The 24,127-nt window shown below is 37.8% G+C and overlaps 1 protein-coding gene across 5 annotated transcripts in view; it reads right to left on the bottom strand.

The window, feature by feature from the left end:
* Nucleotides 1-24,127, bottom strand: part of LOC129732508 (protein sickie-like) — a 477,819-nt gene that overhangs the window by 406,106 nt on the left and 47,586 nt on the right. For 3 of the 5 annotated variants that reach the window (XM_055693439.1, XM_055693442.1, XM_055693443.1), the window contains exon 1: nt 5,829-6,813. The exons of 1 other annotated variant lie outside the window; for it this stretch is intronic. The gene's annotated coding sequence lies outside the window, so the exon portion shown is untranslated. Of the gene's footprint in view, nt 1-5,828; nt 6,814-24,127 lie in introns of those variants that run through there. One more of the 5 variants, XM_055693441.1, reaches the window with a different exon arrangement.

Here is a 24,127-nt window from a genome sequence, read left to right as displayed (position 1 = left end):
CTTCTCTCTCTTTTACTTTCGATTGCTGTCAGATCTTATTGTTTTTAGTGTTTCGAATAACCCGTTGTAAGCAGATCGGAATTTTATCGAGTCACGTTGTAGGTTGAAGGTATTTTCTTCACCTTCAATTTTTATATGAAATGTTTCCGAAATGAGCCTCGTGTCAGTTTTGGTTATTTCGTCTAAGATTCTTGTACTCTCAAAATCGAAAATATGTCCCTCATTTATTGTATGTTGTACTAGTCCTGTGTTCCCTACACTTTTGGATTTAATGTCATTTTTGTGTTGGTCCAATCTTTTTTTTTTTAAATTGACTGGTCTGTCCAATATACGATTTACCAGTACATATTTTGTCTTTTAATTTTGTAAAAATAATGTCTTTAATTTTGTCAGTTGGTTTAAAAGCTGAAACAATATTGAACTGTCTTAAATAGTTATTTAATTTCTCTCCTAAGCCTGGTATATATGGAGTTGAGATAAACTTGGGGCACAATGTGGTCGTGGTTGTTATCGTATTATAAAGTTTTGTTGTTCGCTCTTGTATCAACGTATTGATTAAAAACTTTGGGAACTTATTGTTACTTAGAATGTATTTAACTTTTTCTAAGCTTTGGGGTCTATATTCTGGTTGACTTAGTTTCAAGGCTCTATCTATCAGTGCTATAGCTGTATTCTTTTTGTGACTAGTAGGACTTACAGAATTATAGTCTAGATACCTCCCTTCTAAATCTTTGGGCAACCATTCTGTAGTTACTCTATTGTTCTCTCGTCTAAATACGGTGTCCAAAAAATTCAGTTTCGCATTGTCCTCTAACTCCAAGGCAAATTGCAATCTCGGGTGGAAACTGTTGAATACAGCTAGCATCCTATCTACTTCATCTCTTCGGACAGCTGCCAAGCAATCGTCTACATATCTCTTGAAGAAGGCCGGTGTGATGTTTTCCTGTTTTAATTGACCTAGTGCTGTATTTTCTAATCTCTCCAAAACTATATTCGCTATAACGGGGGAGAGTGGCGATCCCATCGGTAATCCAAATTTTTGTTTGAAAACACGATTCCGAAACACGAAAAAAGTAGACGATAGTATCAGCTTCAGCATTTCCATAAAATTTTCCTTTGGTATGTTGGTGAAGTTCCTCACTTCATTCCACCGTAGATCAATGGTTTCCAAAGCGAATTCGGTGGGAACATTTGTAAAAAGAGAAACCACAACGAGAGCAGGATTTCATCGCTAGCTACTCTTTGCTGTCGAATATTATCCACAAAATCAAAGCTGTTGACGATATGACATTCGGATTTCCCGGTAATATTTTTCAAAATGTTCGAGAAGTATCTTGCAATTTTATAAGTTGCTGTACCAATCGTTGAGTTAATCAGCCTCAATGGTCTATTCGGTTTATGAATTTTTGGCAACCCATAGATTCTTGGTGGATTGCAGTTATACATTTTTAGCTTAAACTTTGTGTTCTGATCAATCCATTCTGCATTTGACCATTTATCAATCAGTGTGTTGATTTTTTTTAAAGTGGCTGATGACGGGTCATTTTTTATCTCCTCGTATGTGTCTACGTCACTCAATAGATCACCCATTTTTGCTTCATACTCTGTGCGATTCATGACTACAATCTGCTTTCCTTTGTCCGCTTTTGTCACCACGATGTCGGTTCTCTCTGCTAGAAACTTTCTGCTGCGAAGCACATCCTTGCGTATCCACTCATTATCACTGAAAAACGGTTGCTTGGTGTAGTGTATGTGATTGATCACAGCATTCGATACTCCGTATCTCATTGTGTCCGCATTTTGTTCCCACTGTATCACGCTTTCGATTTCAGACAGTAATCGAACGTATAGTGGACTTTTTAAATCTGGTACGTTAAAACTACCACCTAGCTGCAAGGTACGTGTAACGTAATCAGGCAAAAGAACATCTGAAAAATTCCTTATCCATGATGAGCCCTGTGCTGTGTTGTTTTAAATTTTATCATTTTTCAACTTTTCAGGCTTACAAATCTCTCTGGTTTTAGTAGCATTGAACACTGTTTCTGCTTTTCGCTAAATCGTGGCCAGTAGAGTTTTGAAATCCTCATCAGATACATTTCTCTGGATAAAACGAAAATCTTCACTTGCTATTGTTTTTATAATACCAGGACCAGGACGCTTAGCATTTTTTGTTTGTATTTCGTAGTTATTGCTCTGGCTTTTTGCACCGACAACACCGAAAATTAAAGGTGAAGAAAATACCTTCAACCTACAACGTGACTCGATAAAATTCCGATCTGCTTACAACGGGTTATTCGAAACACTAAAAACAATAAGATCTGACAGCAATCGAAAGTAAAAGAGAGAGAAGAAAAAAAAACAGATAGATAGAAGTTGAAACGCCAGTATAACCTAGATTGTGTAGCAAGTAAGTGTTTTTTGTTAAATTTAAACCGATAATTGTATTTAAATGTATTTCAGAATCCGCTGAGGATGACCAAAAAATTTGTAATAAAGTAGGTCGAAACGTTCGGAAATAATTGCTTTTTAAGTCTACGTTTTACCGAAAAATGTCGATGATCCAACATATATAAAATCAAGCGGTGATGATCTCAACGAAACAGAACCTATACTAGTATGACAACTTCAAAAATCGCAAGTTCAATGCAATCAAAGCAACCCGTTTTAGCAAGACGCACTAATAGCTGTCAAAAGTTGAAAACCGGTGCAACAAAATTTATGACCAGTTCCTCGATTCGATTTTTGAAGAAAGTTGATTGCTGTGATTGAAACACAGCGGATGGTCATCCGCAAAATGCCCAAGGCAGGCAACAGTTAACGCGAAATCGCAGAGTACTTGGGACGACCCTTCAAGTTGAATGCCCTCCCTGGACGTCCAAAACGACCGCGAAGAATGACTCTGCCATTAAGTGAGCCTCCAAGATAGATCCCTTCAAGGCCTCGAAAAAGATCCGGAGCTAGCTGAACTTGTCCGTGAGTTCCCGGACAGTTGAGCGACTGCTGTAGAGCAGGAACTAGGCGGTAAAAGATCCCGGAGTTTCCCGGCTGAAGTTCGCGAAAGACCACTTCGATGGGATCGGTCCGAAGAAGGAAAAGCAGTGGTGAATATACTGAGGTCGAATGAGACCAAGGTTAACCTCATCGACTCGGACAGAAAAAAATGGGTTCAACGCCCAACAGGCTGCGCTTACACACCCACACCCAACACCTAACAGAGACATTTAAGCATGGAGGAGGGAACATTAAGGTATGGGAGTGCTTTTTTTGGTACGTAGTTGGCCCCCTGTACTGGGTGGATAAGATCATAGATCAGTGTTTCTAAGCCAAAATCTTAAGGGATGTTATGCTGCCACAAGTCTAGAGGGAGATGCCCCTAGAGTGGCAGTTTATGCAAGAAAACGATCCGAAGTACACCGTCAAGATCGTCGAAAAGTGGTTCCAGGACAACAAAGTCGACGTCATGGAGTGGCCAGTGCAGTCGCCGGGAATGAACCCTATAGAGAACCTGAGGGAGATCGTGAAAATGTCAGTGTACACGGAGAAGACAGGGAATAAAAGCATCTGTGGGATAGGATCCAAGCTTGTAGAGACGTTATGCCGGTCACTACGTGCCAGAAGTTGACGAAAATGAATTAATATAAATGGATTGAAGCCCTGGATTAGATTATTTTTCTCAAATCCAGTGCTTCAATCTATTAATAACAATTTTGTCACATATTAATTAATATTTTAGTTTTGTTTTAATCCTTTATGAGCCATACTTATCGAAATAACGTCCTACAGTTCGTTAAACTCGTTCATATATTTGTTTGCAGATTCGTGCTCCGACGACGAAGAGAAACTATGCCTTTGTTAAAGTTCAGTCGGTCGTACGGGAATGAACTTTCAATCCGTCTAATTGCAAGAATTGTCTACGCGTTGTAGAATGTATGGTCCTAACATGAAGTCAAATATTATCGGTCAAACTCTTTTGGTGTACGTTTTGACTGAGCATTCACTAGCACAAATCTTCCTGAATTATTTAGGTCATCTAGAAGCAATTACCAATCTTCGGCGATTTAAATTGGTAGGAAAATTTTCACATCATTCGCATTAATTAGTACTATTACTTGGATCATGAAAGCTGACAATTCATTCATAACCATTGCAAATAGTAATGGACCCATGCGACTACCTTGTACCTTGTTATATATCTTGACGTATTTTATTCTTTCTTAAAGATATGTCTCACTCCATGCCAACAACATCAACATTCTATTGATACTGAAAATTGGTTGCGGCTCACAGAACGCTATCTGTTCCCAACACATCTAAGGCCTTGCTTCTGTCCGAGTATACACAGTCGCCTTGATACCCTTCATACTAGTGCTTGCTGGGACTATCCGGACCATCGACGAGCCGTGTTGTACGGCTAATTTTGTTCGTGGAGATGGGAGTAGATTAATCGTAAGGAATAACAGTGGACTGCATCGCTGTACTTCAGTAGTTCTCAGTGTTTGAACAAAAATCTTTATAATGATTTTGAATTTTTAAATATACGGCGATAATTTCGGTGATTTCTTATCTGTTGGTGAAAGATCGCTTCCCATACATCAACTCCTCCAGAGTTTTGTTGTTTCTACGTCTGCTATTTTCGAAATTACCAAAACAATTTGGGGGTTTCCTCCACTTCATTCTGCATTTCATCGCTGTGTGTATATTTCATAGACTTCTCTGTACATTCGCTGTGGTGCGATTATAATACATTTCTTTTAAAGTTCTCTATTTGTCCTTGAGGACTTAGATTAATAACTGCTGAAACCACTCCAGGTACGGATTTCCCCGAATCGAGCGGTCATTAGTTAAGAGGGAAAATCTTGCGAAAAAGATTTTTGATAGCGGAGGATATCGACAAGACGTTAAAATCTGGGCCATTGCTCAGAATTGCTGAGCATTCAAGGTCACAATTCAAAACAACGACAATGTTGAGAAAACTCAACATCGATGCCGCATGATGTTAATATGTATCCACTCCACGTTTAGAATTGACTTGATAGATCCAGCTTTCTTTTAAAAATCGTATTTTCGCCACAAACACAATCCAATCCAATTTGTTTACACTGTTTCATCACAGAAGCTGCAGTTGTTCAGGGCAAAATATTTCTTTGAATCACGATCTATGTTAAACTGCACAAATAATTAACCTCGTTACTTGCCTTTTTCGAAGGATTCTCCAGTGGCAGCAGTCATGGATAAACTCATAAATGAATATTAAATCTCAAACTGCCCTTCGGCCAGAATCTTTCTACAAACGATAATTACTAAGTAAATAACTCTCAGTAAAAAACAGTTGAATAAAATCACTACAATTCCATGAATTTTTAATCCGTTCCATTGCACCCTAGCAAGGACACTTTACAGTCTTCACAGTGGGGTTTAGTTCCAGCAAATCATCCCTACCGACCGAAACAGGAAGGATGAATGATGCACATAGAGCTGTATGCCAAAACAAAAACAGCAGCATTTGCTGCAGTTTCCGGTCCATCACAACTAACCGAGGTACAGAGTTTATCTTTCTCTGCTGCCAACAAGTTTCACTAGCTCTGAAGCAAACAGTTCGAGAAGTACAATCAAATTCAAACAAGTCACAGAGCGATTGGCCTGCTTTTGGTGCAGAATGAGAAATGTTGGAAGCCCTTAGGCGAACTTTTTCCCTTTTTACGCCATAAACTCCCCAAAAGTGGGTTTTCAGTATGTTTTACGGTACACACTACTTTTGATGTACGAAACGTTAAACGCTTTTTTCGAAAGGACCTTTTTTGGAATCATTAGGGATCTAGATCACTTACATTTGCATTCGATTATGATATGCTTAGAAAAGCATTGCTCCTCACTTTATTTAATCACTTCTGTTTAATGCTATTTTCTCACTAACGCTGGCGGTAATCCAATTGACTCCGTTCCAGTAAATCCCGGTTTCTTGTGCTCGTTTTTGGATAGTAAACTGCTGAATTAATTCCACCCGTAATCCGTTCGGTAATCCTTGAGCATTTTCTTTGTATTTTTTTTTTGTTTTGTTTGGAATTCACTGCAAGCACACTGACACTAGTTATCCAATTTGAGCCACGATTGTAACAAGTTGATGAGCTCCGTAATGCACCCGACTATAAAATTTCCACACGCCAAGCTGTTTCCGGTTTCTTTTATTACTTTTTCTTCACGCCACCAACAACCAATCAACAAAGAAGCACGAGATAAACCCAGGTGGAATATAAAAATCACCTGCACTGCACTAGCACACACTAAGAAGCAGAAGAAGTGACTGGCACTGGTAATCCTTGTTCATGAAGTTGTCGCGCGGTAGATGAGTAATCCGTCTGCCGGCAGCCAGGGAGGTAATCCTTAGGGCAGTGTAGTTATGCTTCAGCTACACGTGTTACGGTGCGAAAAATTGATGACGCCTCTTGAACTTCCCGTCAGAAATTCGTTTTCGATTACAGAACGCATAGTGGGGAAGGATGAAAATAAAAAAACCCGCTCGTCAAACTGGCAATCCTTGAGCGATGCCACAAACAGGACGATTTTTGCAGTTCGAACACGTACACGCACCACGAGTCCCTGCCACCATCCGGGCTAGAGACGAAAGTGGAAGGAATACACGTGAGTTACGACAAAATATAAATACAATTTTCCTTCTCTCCGGGAACCACCCCCTCGAATTAACTCTTATTCTCAGCACGAAAAATAGGAAGAAAAAACTTCGAATTCAAAGACAAACTTCACTTTCACTTCACACGAGCGCTGTACGGAGAAGAAGAATCTTCGCTTTCCCGATGCCGAATCCTTACTGAACTCCCTGTCGGAGCCGGAAAACCCTACCAGCTTTCGGTGCCCACTGCCACTTGGCATACAATTCATCGCAGCGAAAGCTGCGCAAAGGCCATCAACCCCCTTCGAAGCGGGGTTGGTTCATCCGGTGTCCACATTCACCCAGAGTGGATTCATCCCTTAACATAGTACGCGCTAAATGGTGCACCATTCACAAAACCGCCTACGACCGCGACCGACGGAACAGTCCCGCGTGTGGCGGTGAGTCAGCGGAGCAGATGTTTTGACGCCGTCCAACAACGTCGAAGGTCGGCCAACGGGGGTGGCGAAATTGAGCGCAAGCGAGGTTGAAAAATGTTGCGTGCAGGTTGTTGCACCCAGTCTCTGCTGGCTGATGGATAGAATTGGAACGTTGCAGTGTGATGGGAAGGGTGCTGGGGAAGTGAATTCACACCCTCGTTCGGTGAAAACTGTTTTCGTTTTTCTTTTCTTCATTGAGTTTTGTTTTGATTAACGATGATTGGCTCAAATGGGGCTTGATAAGGATAAAGAGGATTAGAGGAGGTTTTTTTTGTTATTTTAGGAAAGTGATTGTGTAATCTAGAAAACTGTATGCGTTTTTGATCTAAATCTGAATCTGAAAGGGGTTCCGAATTTGGATCAGAATCTGAATCTGAAATTCAATTTAAATATGGAATGTGAATCAAAAATGAATTTGAGTTTGAATGTGGATTTGAATATAAATCTAAAGTTCTGTCTAAATTTCGATTTTATGGATCCGAAGCTGAATTTGGATTAGGATTCGCATGGAAATCTGGTTCTGGATCTGAATTTTGTTCTTTACTAGTCTTTGGAAGCCTGTTTTGCTATTCTTGGTTTAATTTAGGATAATCATTTTTTGACCTTTTCTGGTCTTAACACACGCCTTTACACCATTCTAAAGCTAAATGTTAGTGTTTTCTTGACCTTATTTAATGTCTTTCGCAGCGTTGTTTTTTCAATATTCCGAGCTTAATTTGGGATCATTTTGCTTTGTGTTGCTTTAATTGCGATTATTTTTACTGCAGGTCATTTTTCGTCTTTGAAATCTTTTTCGCCAGTCTGAGCTTAAATCGGGATAATTTACTTACATGGCCTTTCCTGGTTTTGAAAAGCACCAAGCTACCATTTTGTGCTCATTCTGGAATAATTTTTTTTACTTGTTTTACACATTGGGAAACGATTTTCAGGTACTCCTAACTAAATTTGGGATAATTTTCTTGTGCACAGTTTGGAATAATTCATGGCCTCCTCTAAATTTAAATGCACTTGTTCACTTGTTCACTGAGGTCAATTATTTAAAATCAATTTCATTTGTGACCTTTACTAACACCGCATTTCCGTATTCGTTCTGAGCTGAGTTTTCAATCATTTTCCTATTTGACTTAAACTGGTATCAGTAGCGTTTTCTACAGATGTTTTTATGCCTTTGGAAGCCGTTTCCACTATTCCTTGTTTAATTTGGTATAATTCTTTATTATTTTGAATACAATATGGAATTATTAAGAACTAACTTTCGCTGTTTTGAGGTTAATCTAAGCTCTTTTTTTCGATACACTGCGCATAATTTAGGCTCTTTTGTCTTTATGTTCATGAAATTTCTGTTTTGATACAGAGTTGAATTACAGTTTAGTTGCTTAATTACTTTTTATGATTTACAGAAGCGTTTTTTCGCCATTCTGTGCTCAATAAGAAACCTTTTTTTTGGCTTTTTTCCGATATTTTCGCAAATATAAGTTAAATAAGCAATTCAATCGCCCCATTCAGCTCATTTGGAATCATCAAATTTCTGAACTTTCCGAAGCTTGTTTTAGCAACATAATAAAACGTAGCAACTAAAACCTTTTAAGTATCACATAACGTTAAGAGTAGAAATCCAAACTTTTTAATTCAACCTTCTAGTTCTCGAACCCGCTTTGCGCGAGCTTCAAAAAAATTTACATAAATTGTTATGAAACACTGTTTTTTTTTCTCTGGCAAACACTCACATTTTCTTGTTCTAGTTCCGTCAACGTATCCAATTATTACTTCTATAAAACGATACTGATGAGCTAGAAAAATTGGCTCTTGAAAGCAAAAACAAATCGAGGCTAGACATTTTTTATTGAAGAATTAAACCTCTTTAAATGTGAATGAGCTTTAAGCTCGATTATTTTTGATCGGTTCAAAATTTTGAATGAAAATCCGTATTGGTATGAGAGCCTGAATCCGAGTTAGAATTTATTTAAAAAATGTTTATTTGAGCAATTGGGTTTGAATCTGAGTTTAGTTCTTCTAAATCCTATCTATAACAAAATATAGATCAAAATCCATCTGGCTAGAAAATAAGTCAAACTTCGACATTCCATATCAAATCATTGAGACCGAACGAGAAACCTTGGAAAATGGAGGACCTGTAGTTCGACAGGGCTCTTTAATCTACTACACCGAAGACAGCTCTAAAATAAATAAAACTACTGGGGCTGGTATCACTGGGCCAGGAATAAATGAGTATATTTCAATGGGACTTAAGAATTGTAATTATTGAATGTGCATTTGTTTGTTGAAAAAGCAATTACCGACATGCAATGTATCTGTATTTTATACTTATACTATAAACTACTATACCATAAATTTTCCCGTTCACGGCCAGTCCGGAGCGAAAGAGCGGCTTTGGCATCCTCTTCTCACTGATTGTCAGCCACAGCAGCACCTTCTTGGGGTACTAGGTATGTGAAATTAACTTCACCTCGGTGCTCACTTCCTTCGTGGAGGAAGTAAAATACGAAGTGCCCTGCCAGTTGTTGCCATCCAGCGTGAGATAGGTCTCGTCGTCCATCACTATTGCCACCGCTCGATTCGCCGGAAAAATCGACTTGACCATCTTAATTAGCTGCTGCGTTATAGCCTATAGCTTCGAGACCAGTGGACGGGACTGCCGCTTCCTAACGTACACGTTCACTTGTCCTTTGGTCTTTCTCTTTGAAGTTTCTTGTCGCCCAGGGTCGTCGGCCGTCCGGAACCAGACTTTTCTTTGATGCTCTAATTGTTGTCCAGTAGTGCCAAGATGTTGTTGCAGCGGAAGTATCCGGCGTCCACAATGTTCGTTTTCGACGCGGCAGGGTACCGTTCTTTGAAAGCACACACTTCCGAACGGAACTGTTTTTGCCATCATGATTAGAGTGCGACTGATAGAGCTTTCATTTTTTTTCTGCTGACTCATTAGTTACTATTATTGACGTGCATGTAGTTATATCAGCGACTGTGAAGGTAAACACATGAAAAATCAACATTTTTTGACCGTAACAAACGTTACCATAGCAAAACTTGCGAGATTCTAATATTATTTGTAGGCGTGACATACCGAATGTAAAATGATTCCAGACTGTAATGCAAGTACACAGGCATTCTATGAAAGGTCTTTGGAAGATCGGTAGATCAAACACAATCTGATACGATCTACTGTCTTCTTTTCATAATATCACTGTCATACAGTGAGATTTAGAAATAATTTTGAATTTGTACCCTAAGAGCAAAATATGATTGCAGGTGGATCTGAATCACATTCAAATTTGAATATTATTTTGAATGAATCAGCATTTCAGTAAGGATTTGAAACTGGTTTACAGGCGAAACCCGGATTTAAGATTGGATCTGATCCTGGATTTGAATTTATATTCGAATCTGAATCAGAACGTCCTATAAAGCCTATAATTGCATGCTTGTTTGTTTGTCGACTGTAGCGGTTAATTTCGTAGATTTATAGGCTTAATCAGTCCGCGTATAGAAGCAAAAACGATTTTTTGTTTCTTAATCCGACAGTTTTGGTGACTTTATTTCACCTTTTTCAAGGAGCCTAAAAATATACAATATGGTGGGGAAGAATGATCGATTTTCCAGAACCAAGTTTTTTTGATTCCTTTTGGGGTCCCAAACATCCCTAAACTTACATGAAGTCGATTGGTTTTGTCTTCGCTTGGCGCATTGCATTTCTAATTTGTATGAAAATTTATATGGGAAAACCTACTTTTTTGCATTCACCTTTCTAGAGAGCCCAATAATGCTCTAATAATGCACTACATTATGTTAAAGTATAGTATTTTAGATGCCTAAAAACTTTGCAGAAGACACTGAAGAGCTAGAATGTACCTAAGAAGAGCCATAGCTATTCAAAGTTGAGTATGTCGATTTAAATGCAGAAAATCTTGTTTTCTGCCAACATTACCAATGTACCGGCGTCAGTAGGATTCCCATCACAAGTAACCTGTGGTAACGAGTTTATACACTCAGCTGGACCAAGCAAACAAATTTAAGTCAACATTCCAGGCGTAAATAGAATCTACAACGTGTTTCAGAGGTTACTTCTGATGGAAATCTGACTAACGCCGGTACACTGGCAGTGTTGGCAGAAAAAATGATTTGCAACATAAATTTCGACATACTCAACTTTGAACTGCTCTAGTATTTTTTGGCACACCCTAGCTCTAGAGTGTCTTCAGCCAAGTTGTTAGGCATCAAAAAACCTACCATTTGAAATCATGAAACCTATGGTTTAAGCCATTTTGAGGTCTTTAGAATGGATAATGCAAAAAAGTTGTTTTTTCCATACAAATCTCCATATAAATTTAAAATGCAATGCGCCAAGCGGAGACAAAACCAATCGACTTCCGATAAATTCAGGATTGTTTGGGGCCCCAATTAGAACAAAAAAAACTTGGTTCTGGCTTTCTGCTATCAAGTTTCGTTTTTTCCATATAACGATTCCCCACCCTAATATACAATACGTGTAGTTTTCCTTTTTCTGTTACTGTTTTGTGTTATTTGTATGTGTCTGTACTTACAGAAAAGATTATCGTTTTATTGTTAAGTGTGTTGGTGTCCAACATGGGTTGTCTGGTGTGTATTGCAAATGGCGTCTTAATTTGGCTATGTGTATAAAATTGATTTTCTTAAATTAAAAATTGACTGTTTCTTAACAAACTGTACTCACTGCATATGTCTCTATTTTTGTGTGCACTATACTGTATAACAGTTATCACTTTTTTCTAGCACTATATAACTTCGAGCTATATTTGATTAATCAGAGCAATAGGTTTTGTGTCTTTTCCAGTAGTCTACAACGCAACAGATCCACAAATTAGTTCACTAAAAGAAAAAACAGCACTAATGTACCACAGCATCACACAAAATCACAGATTCGATTTTCACCAAACAAAAATTATAGACAGACACGATAAACCACACGCTCTACCGTTTATAGAAGTATGCCATATTGCTAACACAGAAAATAGTATCAACAAACGCACAGACACTGAGGGACTCAACACTGTATATGCTGGTATTATACACACAATAAGAAATATCAATCACAACAAAACCGATAAACACGACCACCAATATGCAACCACAACCTAAAGTTCTAGCGTAGGTCTCCAACACACTCACAACAAACTGTCAAGAAATAGTAGACTACTGGAAAAGACACAAAACCTATTGCTCTGATTGATCAAATACCGCTCGAAGTTATATAGTGCTAGAAAAAGCAGTGCTAGAAAAAAATGATAACTGATATACAGTATATTTTTTTTTTCTTCACCTATTTTATACAGTATAGTGCACACAAAAATAGAGACATGTGCAGTGAGTACAGTTTGTTAAGAAACAGTCGAATTTTAATTTAAAAAAATCTATTTTATACACATAGCCAAATTAAGACGCCATTTGCAATACACACCAGACAACCCATGTTGGACACCAACACACTTAACAATAAAACAATAATCTTTTCTGTAAGTACAAACACATACAAAAAAACACAAAACAGTAACAGAAAAAGGAAAAGGAAAACTACACATATTGTATATTTTTAGACTCCTTGAAAAAGGTGAAATAAAGTCACCGAAACTGTCGGATTAAGAAACAAAAAATCGTTTTTGCTTCTATACACAGACTGACTAAGCCGATAAATCTACAAAATATAATTGCATGTCTAGAATTGTCTGGGACTGCATTTGCCTTGTATAATAGATGAGTCAGTTGAATTCTGTAAATCTTTACTGGATTCCTGGTCACTGCGGAATATAGGGCAATGAAGTTGCAGATGAACTCGCCAGATTTGGTTCCCAATCAACCTTCATTGGTACAGAACCGTTTTGTGGTATTCCAGACTGTGTCCTGAAGGCTGAGCTAAAGAAATGGAAACAACGAGAGATTACAGCCAATTGGAAGGCAGTGAAATCTCTTAATCAATCAAAAAGATTTAAAACACCAAACACGAAAATTCGATCTCAGTATATTCTGGTCACTGTCCGAGCAACATCTCCAGAAAATTGGTTTCACCCAAGATGATATTTGTCGCTTCTGCAGCTTAGAAAGCGAAACCTCGGAACATTTGCTCTGCAATTGCGGAGCGCCAAAAAGACGCAGACTTCAGTACTTCAATATGGGCTCTCTAGAACCCAAGGAAATCTGGTCTGCGCCGCCAGTCAGGGTAACTAGTTTCATAAAACAAGTTATTCCCGATTGGCACCCATTTCGCTATAGCTCGCCGTCTATCACTTCACACTTGTATTCAGAGAAAACGGCGGCTGAAGCACATCGAGAGTTAAAAATAATTCACGGAAAAGAACAACACATGTTGTGGTTGATTCCGTCGCTCGTTCTGACGGTAATTTCGATGTTGATGACTGTCTGTGTTAAGGGAGGCCAAAAACCTTTGAAGACGCTGCAGACGACGAATTGCACGATGACGAACTATGCTAAACGCAGAAACAACTTGCTTAGGTATTAGGAGTTATTCCTGGAGTTGGAAGGGGTTCTTCATCGCATCATTACAGGTGATGAAAAAAAGTTTCATTGCAATAACCCAAATAATTGGAGCTTTGCAGCCGCAAGGTTACAGAGTCCGCTTTGACGAGCGGGTGGTCGTGGGTTCGAATCTTAGTAGAATAAGGCCATTTAGTTGTCAAAGGACCTTTCATTTGAGATGAATTCTGTAGTAGCCCTGCTGACTTTCATCCTAACAAAAATAAGACCCTCTTATATGCAAAACTGGTCTGAGTAACATTTATGGTTCTCTTCTAGGGATTGTAATTATGGCGTGATTTTGGCTGGAGGAACGAGGTTTCGTTAAAACTTTCTCTTGACAAAATAAGTCCTTCTTATAATGAAACTGAGCATAGGAATATTCATCCTCTCCAGGGAATTTTAATTGGCGTTATTAGCACGGGAAACGAGATTCTGATACGACTCCTTTCTGTTGTCATAATGAGTCCCTCTTAAAATAAACCTGGCAAGAGAGAAACGTTACGTAAAGTTTCACTCCGAACAATTGTAATTTGGTTATATTGGAAGGATAGAAAGAGGCACGGTAGAGTAGAGCAGTAAGCTTAAAACGGAAGGATAAAATCTCACCACAAGCACGGATATAAATGAAAAACGTATCATTTTCTTCAATAGTGATACTGCCAAAAATACGAAGTGCGGAGTACAGAAAACAATCGGGCAATATCACAATAGATCAATTGTCTCTGGTCGCAGTGATGAGACAGAGAAAAAAAACCCAAAGAAAATAAAGTCAAGGGGACTACCTGGTTATGTTAATGCGTCATCGGCTCGGCCAAAAATACAGGCTACGAAGGTTATGCTGTGTATTTGCCGAAACTAATACGTATTATTTATTATGAGTATTTCATTACATTTACTTCATTTGATGCCGTTTAACCGAACACTGCGCGAAAAATAAGCACAATAGGAGCAGAGGCACCATAAAGTGATTCTACTGCACGACTACGCCAGGTCTCACACTGCCAAAGTCATTAAACTTTCAGAGCAACGCTCAAATACAACTCTCCCGCCATATTTACCAAATATTTCGCCGTCCGAATTTTACTTGTTCCGTTCGGTAGCACACGGTCTGGATGATCAGCATTTCTGTTCATATAAAGACATCGTACAATGGCTTGATTCGTGGATGGCTTTAAAGAGTAACACCTTCATTGTAATGCTTTTAGAGCTCTGCCAGTAAGATACATTGATGATTAACAGCGACTATTTTTCAAAACCAATGCTAATGTTTTATTAAAATCAAACGGCTAGACTGTTGTGCACCATATATGCTACTCACTTATCATAAACTATATGATAACTTCCCAGAGCCATCACAATAACCATTTTGCGTTTTATTTGCTACTCGAAAATTAATTAATTTGGATTTAAAGTCAAAAAAAAGTCATACATTTTCGTAAGATTTTTTTTTTCTCTTTGCATAATGGGCAATTTCTTTCCGATTCAAAATCTTTCTGAATTGAAAATAAATTCACGACGAACAAGTTTCGATGATTCCTCGATTTTGTTCATTTACTCTGATATTGCTCAGTTTTCATATTTGAGACTACAGTCATACCTCGACATAAGACAACTTTTTTTCAAAGCACGAAAAATTGATGAAAAATTCTCGATGGTTACTCAAAGGTGCGCAATAACTTATTTTCCTTAACCTAGCAGTTTATATTACCCTGTATGATGCCTCTTTAGGACAATTCGTAGACAAACATAACCAGTCGCAGAATATTGTGAAACAATGTCATTTTTTCCCCATTTTACGGTACTTATTGGTTTCAAAATTTACTATAAACATTTCTTAGGAACATTATACACCCCCGTTTTTTTGCACATTCAGCAAATAAATTATAATCTAAATCCAAAAATAAAACTAATTATGGAATCGTGGATCCAAGGATGTGGATAAAAATGAAAACTGGATGATATACAGCAGGATTTTTTTTTCAATTTTAAATATGACTTATTCGAAGCAGCAATATTGTAAGAGAACGTTGATAAAATGGGTAACGCTTGTGGAGAGGAGAAAAGGAAAATAATAATAATTATTTTTGCACTATGTTATTAATGGACGTTACTTAATTAATTCCGTTCAAATGTTACTTAACGCAAGTGGGGGTGACAGTGAGGAAATGTATTTTTTTTTTCGTGTATTGAGTTAAGAAACGTACTAGACAAGGGCATGTGGGTTATTTAAGAGTATGGGAATCCAATTTTTATGTTACTTAATATTAGAATGAACCTTAATATGATTATTTCAATGTTAAGGTTAAGGTGACAGTAATTGCCTTTTGTTGAGTTTTCCAATTTTTTATGAAGTTGTAATCAATGTTGGAGAGAAAGTAATTTAATAAATTGAAAACAATGTTTCAAATTTTAAATGTAAATTAAATATGCAAGACAACGTTGTGAAAAATATTGGATAAAGAATATAAAAATAGATAATTTCAAATACTTTTTTAAGAAATTCTCATGATTGCAATGTTGGCCTTCATTTCATTTGTTTGATTAGAATAAACTTGATAAAAATCCTTTCATTTCTGTTTTTAAAGTTAACTTAATAATTTTCAAAAGAAAAAAAATAATGTAAATAATTTCAGTTCATTTTAAGCATTAAAATTCTTTTAGTCAATGATTTCGTCCAAGATATATCCACGCAATTACCCTCTGATGGCAAACGGGTGTCGTCCACCCTATTGCCGTACAATGCCGATTTTTAGTTTGCTGGCCATATTTTCGTTTTAAATTCCTCGATAGGATATATCGAAAAGCTATATTTGTTTGAAAAAAAAAACATGTATTTTATGACGTTAAGGGGTTAGTCACAAATAATATTCTTTTTATTTGTTCAAAAACAACAAAACCTTCTTTTGATATTTACATATTACCTTATTATATGTAAAACATATGTAATATATATGTAATACGTGAATTTTTTACGCGGATTTTTGGATTAACGCGTTTTTTACGAGGCATGTATCCCCCGTAAAAAAAACCTGACTGTATTTTACTGAACGGTGATTGTTTCCAAGTGACATCTGCAAACAAAGTTCTCAACTTCTCAACATGGTACGACTGGTGGATTTCTCGACTACTACGAGTCGACTGGTACTCACTTCCCCTTAAGCTGGCGGCTGCCTGAGGCAAACTGAAAAGAAACCGAAAGGCTGGCAAGCAGTCAACTCTTAGCCGAGACATACACCAGTTAATGCTGTCAGTTTGTGGCGAAAAATAAAAGTGCTGTATAGTGTGGAAACAGCATTGCATCCCTTGAACATTTTTGTTATCATGTTATCAATGAAAATTTGTTTCTACTTTTCGTAAAATAGCTATAAAAATGGCACGAAATCGTCAGACGGTGAATTTCGTTGTCTTTTGGTGCATTCTTAAGAACTTGTCTGTCACTTTTCTTCAAATCAGGTCAGTCTCCTATGAAACCACATTTTTCCTTCGAGTTCTTATTATGTATTTAAAAACGAGAACCATGCTTTTGAGCTAATTCACATCGAAATGACTGGTTGTAAAAATAACAAAGCGCGTGAATCAATGAATCATTTATGATTGGTTGTTTGTTCATGTAACGCGAGAGCAGTAAAATCTACTATTGCTTACATCGTACTCCGATTACAACTTGAGACATATTAAGTCTGCACTACGCCATAAAACTCAACACCTCTTCCCTTCCCACTTACCCACAAGTTTCGCTCTTTGCGTTTACACCACAATGAACGCATGTCCTGTGGTGCCGATGGCCATATTCCGCAAGAACTTTAGCACAGCATCACGAACTGGGACACGTTGTGGGTGTTCGCACAAACTTAGGCCACCCAAGCAGCAAACGCCTCCAGCAACATGAACATATGAACGTACGTACGTAAAATGTTGTACATCAGCTTTGTTATTGTTTCTAACGAACTCAATTTGATGGCGTTTGTTAGCTTGGCTCGGTTAGTCACCCTATCTTCCGGATAGGGAAATCGTCACGCTGCGTTAGAAGTGCATCCGCACTTTTTCCGCCCTTATTGCCGGTGCTCTCCTTTGGCGTCGGGTCGCAACGCAATAGAGATGAACTGGCTTCGAATGCATTTGACCGTAAGTGAAAATGGGAACATAACCGTTGCAGCTCAACGTGAAAAAGCGCTTTCCGCCGGAGGCGGCGGAGCTTGGGGTTTATTTATTGTAGTGAGAAAATTGCGAATATAGTTGTATTACTTTTCACCGTAAATCATTGTTAGCACAAAGAGTAAAGCAAATCGATATTGCTTTTTGGTTTTCAATCCTCAGAGAGAGAATAAAAGTTTACCGATCATATTTCCTAGATAGAACCGAGTGTTGAACAAACTTTCCACGTTTCTATTAGATTATGTGTGTGCACAGCCACAAACAAATAGGTTAATTACCTTCTCTCTACCTCCCTCCCCAGTTGCTCATTGACCCTTTCCTCGGGGGTGATAACGAGAACGAACGAAACAATGGGAAGCAAAGTTATACCCCAAAACGGAGCCACCTTCCGATCTAACCCGTAGCGGAAACTCTGATAAGGATCAATTAATTCGAAACACGCACATATACACACGTGCTGCCGTAGACGAAACCGACGAGGTTCTTATCGTGGATTCATCAACACACCACAAAACGTGGTACCTCGAAGGGCGTACAACACCCTTCTTCAACCCCTTGGGTGTTAAAAATGCATTGTTTGGGAATATTTTGATATGGTAATTGGCGGCGCCGGGAAAAGAAGACGACGTTGTGGGTTGCGCGTTTTGATTGATGGCTCAATTTGACGGCCCTTGCGTTCGCTCTAGTTCAGAGCACTTGGCAGGCTTTTTGTTGGGAGTTTCTTGACAAATCGGTTCTGCTGTTGCGGGTGACAGCGGATCAAGGTGATTGTTATCAGTTGATCTGATTAGGGTGAGAATTTAAATTTGATTGTGCTCTCTAGTTGTTGAGGTTCTTAATAAGATTTGTTCTGGCGCAGTTTATAATTAATTTCTGGTGTTGTGTTTAATTTAATGACACTCTATGATAGTTTGGTTTTTCTCTCATCAAGAGGCGAAATCTTCCTGAAGTCGCCCAAATCCCTGTCACCGCTTCTTTGAAGTGATAACTTCGCCCTCGATTCGACTCTTTCCCAAGTCGAGTTCTTCCTACAAATTACTCCACAGTGAAATCTTCCTTAAAATCCAATTTGTTTCACACCAATCCAACCAACTTCATTGCGCCCGCTCTCGCAGTCGAACAACTTTCAAAATTACACGAGCAAAATATTGATATTCATTAAGGAGATTACGGCGTTGCAGCGGCGGCAGTCCTTCGCTCCATCCATTCTCCATCGGTTGCTGGCGCTGACGGAGGCAGACAGCATCCGGAAGCCCGCAGCGCAAACCACATGGGCATTAAAAAGTCAACACCGTATCATCCTTCCCCCTTCTCCCGAGCCTGTGATGGCATCCGACAAATTGGAGAGCTCTTCACCGAAGTCTGTGTTACTCCGATTACGCGCGGTTACCGCGCGCGCTAGATGCGGACTGAATTGAGCCCTGAAGCCGGCAGTTTTCCGGCCGGTTTCCGGGACACCGTCATCGTACCGTTCAGCCAAAACCAATTGAATTCTCAACTCGAAACATTATCCATTCGAGTTTGTAAATTCAATTAATCCAGATTGTGTGGATGCTATGCCATGCTATATATGTATGCTCTACCTCTTGCGCCGTTAGCCTGTTGTGTTTTATAGTGAGTACATATCTGGTGTTTGTTTCGAAAAGCCAAACGTTCTAACACTCGTTCTGGTCAGAGTCCCTAACCATGGAGAACTGGGCTTAGGGACGGGGGACATTTGTTTGCCAACACTTGAGTTTCAGGATGGCTTTAAATTTCATCGCTTTCTCCTGTGTCCTACAACGATAGCAATGGAGTAGTCCAAAGTGAAGTGCAAGTGAACGGATTTGTTCAACTCAACGGATGAGAAGATGAGTAATTTGTGTCTGTCAATACGGTGTTGTGTTGCAAGCAGGTTGTGTTTATTTAGAACGAGTGGATTATGTGCTGTTGTGTGTTCAAGTCATTACTCGATTTCAGCTAGGTTTGGAATTCACAATCTAACGAAATGAATGTTGGTTTAATGGAGAAACGAATTTTCTCCCATTATTCTACGGTAAATAGACTGTGACGTTTAAACAAGCTCTGCTTTATTGGTTGTGTGCCTCGTTTGCCGGAGATAAATTGTGCCTCAAGCATTGATTTTGTCATTCGAAAATTTATTGAATGCAATTATCATACCCCTGCCCTACAGGTCAGATGTGAAGTTCAGGCTTGTGAGGGACAATCGAGAATCTATCGGGTTTAATCGTTCTAGTGAGATCAAACCGTTATTTGCAGCAACTGGCTGCTGAGTGTACTATTGAGAACAGTTGAAAAATCGATAGATTTCAAATCCCAGGCCTTCATCTTGCCACACTATGTCAGTTATAAGCTAGATTTATGTCTCGAGAGGATGATGGGCTTTATTTTTTTGCATTTTTGTGGACTGATAACTGTTACAGTCCACATAAGCACTGATGATGGTTGCATATAGCAGCCGAAATACGTATCTGTGGACGGTATTCTATTAAAGGGAATACGATTTTTTGTTGTAGTATTAAATGGAAACATGACCTATGCTCAATATTCAATAAGAGTAATGATCTTCATCGAAATCAAGATAATATTACTTTCAGAATATCAAACAGTTATATATCGTAACGTACTATTGAGTGAGTTGAATTTAAAACTGGTCTAATTAATTTTTTTTTTCAAACTTTTACCAGGATTCTTCGCATGGCGTGCCCACTAGAAGAGAATAGAAAACACGAAGATCTGCCGTGATATAACATAATGACGTACATCCATTTGATCAGTTTTTCAATACGGCCCCAAAACGAACAGGTTACTTGTCACTTTTGTATTGAAATGGTGCATACGTCATTTTGTTTTCTTGATTTTATGAAGCTTGCGAATAAGTTACAACTAAAAGAAAGATACCAAAAGAGGGGTCTTCTATTAACGAACAAATTGGCATAAGAACCCTTATATTTGGAAAAATGGCGCTTACGTCAGTCTGCGAGATTACGGCAGTTCTGGTATTGATTACAATTTAAAATAAACAGAAAAAATAGCAATTAAGTGTAAAAATAGCAATTAAGTGTAGAATACATTTCTCTCTCAAAGAGTTGAAACGACTGTTTAAGTTTTAATGAGAAAGTTTTACATACGATTTGAAGTTTACTGAAAAAAAAATATTGCCACACGCAAGTTTTCTTATAAACAGTATCAATATAATACACTAAAGTTACTTTTTACGCGGGGAATACGTGCCGCGTAAAAGGAAACCGCGTAGTTTCCGGAATCCACGTAAATTCCGGAATCCGTGTAAAAAGCGACTTTAGTGTGTATCCAAATAAAATTCTCAAAGTCATCCAAACATTGAAAGCTGGCTATTCTCATACAAAAAAGTTTTCTAAGTAATTTTTCTTTTGCAAAATAATAATTTAAAAAAAATAAATTAGAAGCTGCAAAAAGAGTGCATGTGGATCAATGAATCAAGAATATGCAAAATAATGTGAAAATAATGCTTAAGTCACTATAACATTGCATGAAAACGAATATAAAATTTTACAACAAAAACAAAAGTAGGATGAAAATAACAGGTCACAAAAATGAAACAGACTTGGCACTAAAATGGCGAGCTTTCTCACACGAAAGGATACTACGCTCAATAACAATAACATCGCAGTGCTTCTACTTTGTGTCTCTTGCTTTGCATCTTGAAAACGATAAAAAAAATTCTAGTCTCTTCAAATGCGATCGAATTGAGCTCCGCAGTGATCACCGTGGTGTACTTCTGTATATTCTCACTAGAATGATTCACCACGCTTGTTTTGCTCAGCTGTTGGGTAATCAGCAAAAAATGCTTTCTCACGGCACTTATGCTGGGCAGAAGGTGGGCGATGAATATTCACTTTGCTCTTTCCACATATTAACAGATTAATAACCCTGGAAAGTGATTGCAAAACTAAGCCAGAAATGGTGCAATTCAAACCACAAATGAAACAATAATGAAATTGAAACGATGACACAAAAATAGTACGAAAAGGATAATACAAAATGATAAAAAATCGTGTAAAAACGGAATCGGAAAGCTGAGAAAAAATGCTTTAAGATACATTCAAAAAATTAGGTGAGCTATAAGTATACCTTGCCATTCTGGTCACTTTTCGAAATCGAGCTTCAAACAGTTCAGAGCATGCCGTGCGGCCAATATCAAATCTACGCAATATATTGAGCCTGCGGTGTGCGTATGATGTGGACAGTCAGTATTACTAGTTCACAGGTAGTAAGCGCACCCACGCACCGTAATTTTTTAATAGTCTTTAATCAATTGGCTGAGTTTCGTTAGGTAGCAAACGTACCCTTCAGGAATAAAAAAGTGATGATTCTACCTCTACTATACTTACGCTGGCATACGCTTAAAGCAAATCTTCTCCAGATTACTCGGGATATACTTGATTCATACCATACCTAAGTTAGTTGATAGTAGTTTAATGAATGAAAACAACAGTATAAAATAGTAGCAAAAACAACATCTAACATTAATTTGTTTAATTGCTAAACACGCGAAAACTGTCCTCCGTACAGGGAACCAAACTTTGTTCTAACAAAAAAAATCGTCGAAGAGCTTGCTCACAGAATACGTTACACTCTAGGAGGAAAGAGGTGGTGAAGAAATAAACAATTTAACATGGAGTGAAAGAGATCAAAAATACGATTTTTGCTTTACGTAATTTGTGAACAGACCCAAAGTCATACAGGCATTGGTAACAATCAAACAACTGAATGCGGGGCCATCCACATTCCACGTGGACAACTTCCATACAATTTTGTTTTGAATTTATATGAGCAGTTGTCCACGGAGGGGGAGGGGGAGGCGACAAGATCCTTAAAAATCTGTCCACGTGGAATATGGATAGCCTCTAGTATACACTACCCACAGACACACACTACAGGCTCAGCATATTGCGTTGATTTGATATTTGCCGCGCGTTATGCTTTGAACTGTTTGAAGCTCGATTTAGAAAAGTGACCAGAATGGCAAGGTAAACTTAATGCTCACCTAATTTTTTGTATGTATCTTAAAGCATTTTTTCTCAGCTTTCCAATGGTGATGTCAAATTCAAAATCGGTGGTTGCAAACTTGCTCAAAAACATGTTTTTCTGATGAAATCCAAGATGGCGGTGAGATCCAAAATGGCGGCCTTTTTTTCTACTTCAAATGAAAGCTCTATCATTCTTCTTTGAAACGATGTGTTGGTTACAGGGAGTTCAATGACAAATTCAAAAGAAATAGATCAATAATAAGGTCGACAGTTGCTCAAAAATCATTTTTTCTAAAAACCATTTGACTGATTTTTGCCCGAGGGGTCCATTAATATGAACTTACAAAAGTGGTTTCCTCATTTTTTTACTACTTTCAATCATTAAGACACAAAAATATCCTCTTTCAGAGACCTCATCCCTAGTAACAATATTAGTTTTATCAAAGTTTTATAGTGCTCAAAACATCCAAAACAGCGCTATAAAACTTCGATAAAACCAGATTTGTTACTTGGGATGTCACCAGTGGGACGGTTTCAGCGAGAATTTCTCATCTGTAACCCAAAAATAATACTAAAATTATCAGAAAAGTAAACCAGAAGAGACTAGAAAATGATGCAATAACTTACACAGAAAATAAAGTTGTGTTTTATTACCAGAAAAATCGACACATAAAATAACACAAAAATCATTCAAAATGCGAAAAAAATGACGACAAAAATACTGAAACAACAAAATTGTGTAATTTTGAAGTTTTTCATAGCCCCTGAAAGATTGAAAAACACAAGAGAAACGACTCAAAAATGATACAAAAGTCTCGCAGTAATAATACGAAATTGCCGCAAAATGGTTACCAATTCAACACAAAAATTAAACCGAAAGAAACGAGAAAATTAAACACGAAAAAAGCAAAAAAAAAAATTAAACACGGAAAAAGCAAAAAAAAATCGAAAATGGAACACAATACGCAAACCGTGCAGCACAAGGATAGTATGTACAAAAAGATACAGAAATAGTATAAAAATAACCCGAAAATGATACAAAAATAGAACATAAAAGTGATACAATCATGGTAAAAAATAGCGTTAACCTGGCCTAGCAATTACGCTAAAAATTTTAAAAAGAAACAATGTAAATACAGTGATCACCCGATTATATCTCACCCTGATGATTTTTCGCGTGATAAAATAGGGAAAGTGATAAAATCGGGAAATTTTTGAAATTTAATTTTTTTTTATTGAAGATGTTAAATCAACAACTAAATACGTAAAATCAGCGATTTTCATTTTTTTTTTTGAAAATTTATCTGTACAAACATATGAAAAAAGCT

Source organism: Wyeomyia smithii, chromosome 3, assembly GCF_029784165.1.
Source record: "Wyeomyia smithii strain HCP4-BCI-WySm-NY-G18 chromosome 3, ASM2978416v1, whole genome shotgun sequence".
Lineage (NCBI taxonomy): Eukaryota > Metazoa > Arthropoda > Insecta > Diptera > Culicidae > Wyeomyia > Wyeomyia smithii.
The sequence above is the reverse complement of the archived record's forward strand: the minus strand, read 5'-3'. Positions and strand labels throughout refer to the sequence as shown.